The sequence below is a fragment of the Belonocnema kinseyi genome, chromosome 10, assembly GCF_010883055.1.
Source record: "Belonocnema kinseyi isolate 2016_QV_RU_SX_M_011 chromosome 10, B_treatae_v1, whole genome shotgun sequence".
Taxonomy (NCBI): Eukaryota; Metazoa; Arthropoda; class Insecta; order Hymenoptera; family Cynipidae; genus Belonocnema; species Belonocnema kinseyi.
In genome coordinates this window covers 65467500-65468253 of record NC_046666.1, presented here as the reverse complement: position 1 = coordinate 65468253, position 754 = coordinate 65467500, and positions in this window count along the sequence as shown.

Sequence of the window (754 nt, the reverse complement as noted above, 5' to 3'; positions counted from 1 at the left end):
CATGGCATAATATTCGTGGACTATCTTGAAAAAGGTAAAACCATAACCGGAGCATACTATTCATCATTATTGGACGGATTGAAAATCGAAATCGCCGAAAAAAAACCGCATTTGAAGAAGAAAACACCGCTTTATCATCACGACAATGCGCCTGTTCATCCGTGCTTAGTTGCACAAGCAAAATTGCATGAAAACGGCTTCGAATTGGTTCCTCAGCCGCCGTATTCACCAGACCTGGCCCCCAGCGACTATTACTTGTTCCCTAACTTGAAGAGAGGGCTCACCGTTAAACGTTTTTACCCAAATGAGGAGCTCATAGCTGAAACTGAGGCGTATTTTGGAGACCTTCCGATCGAGTACTTTTCGGACGGTATCAAAAAGTTAGAAAATCGTTGGACTCGCTGTATCGACCTAAAAGGAGAGTATGTTGAAAAATAAAACCGACTTTGGCCAAAAAAACGTCTCCGTTTTTCATTTTTCAGGGACTTATCAGACTGCCTAGTAGGCTTTAATCTGAGGATCAACCTCCTCGGCAGACTTCAAGAGACATAGTGTCATTGCACAATCAAGCGCTGCTGGAGCTTATAAAAGACGGAGTTAAATCGCCAGAGGCCTTAAAGCTTATTGCGCCCAGTGAAGGTCTGGAAGTGAAAAAAGTTCGGTTGTGAAACAAATTTTTTTCGATTTTTATATTTAAATAACAAATTTGCAAAAATGGTGCAGATTGTTGGAAACTACAAACATGAGAAGAGCG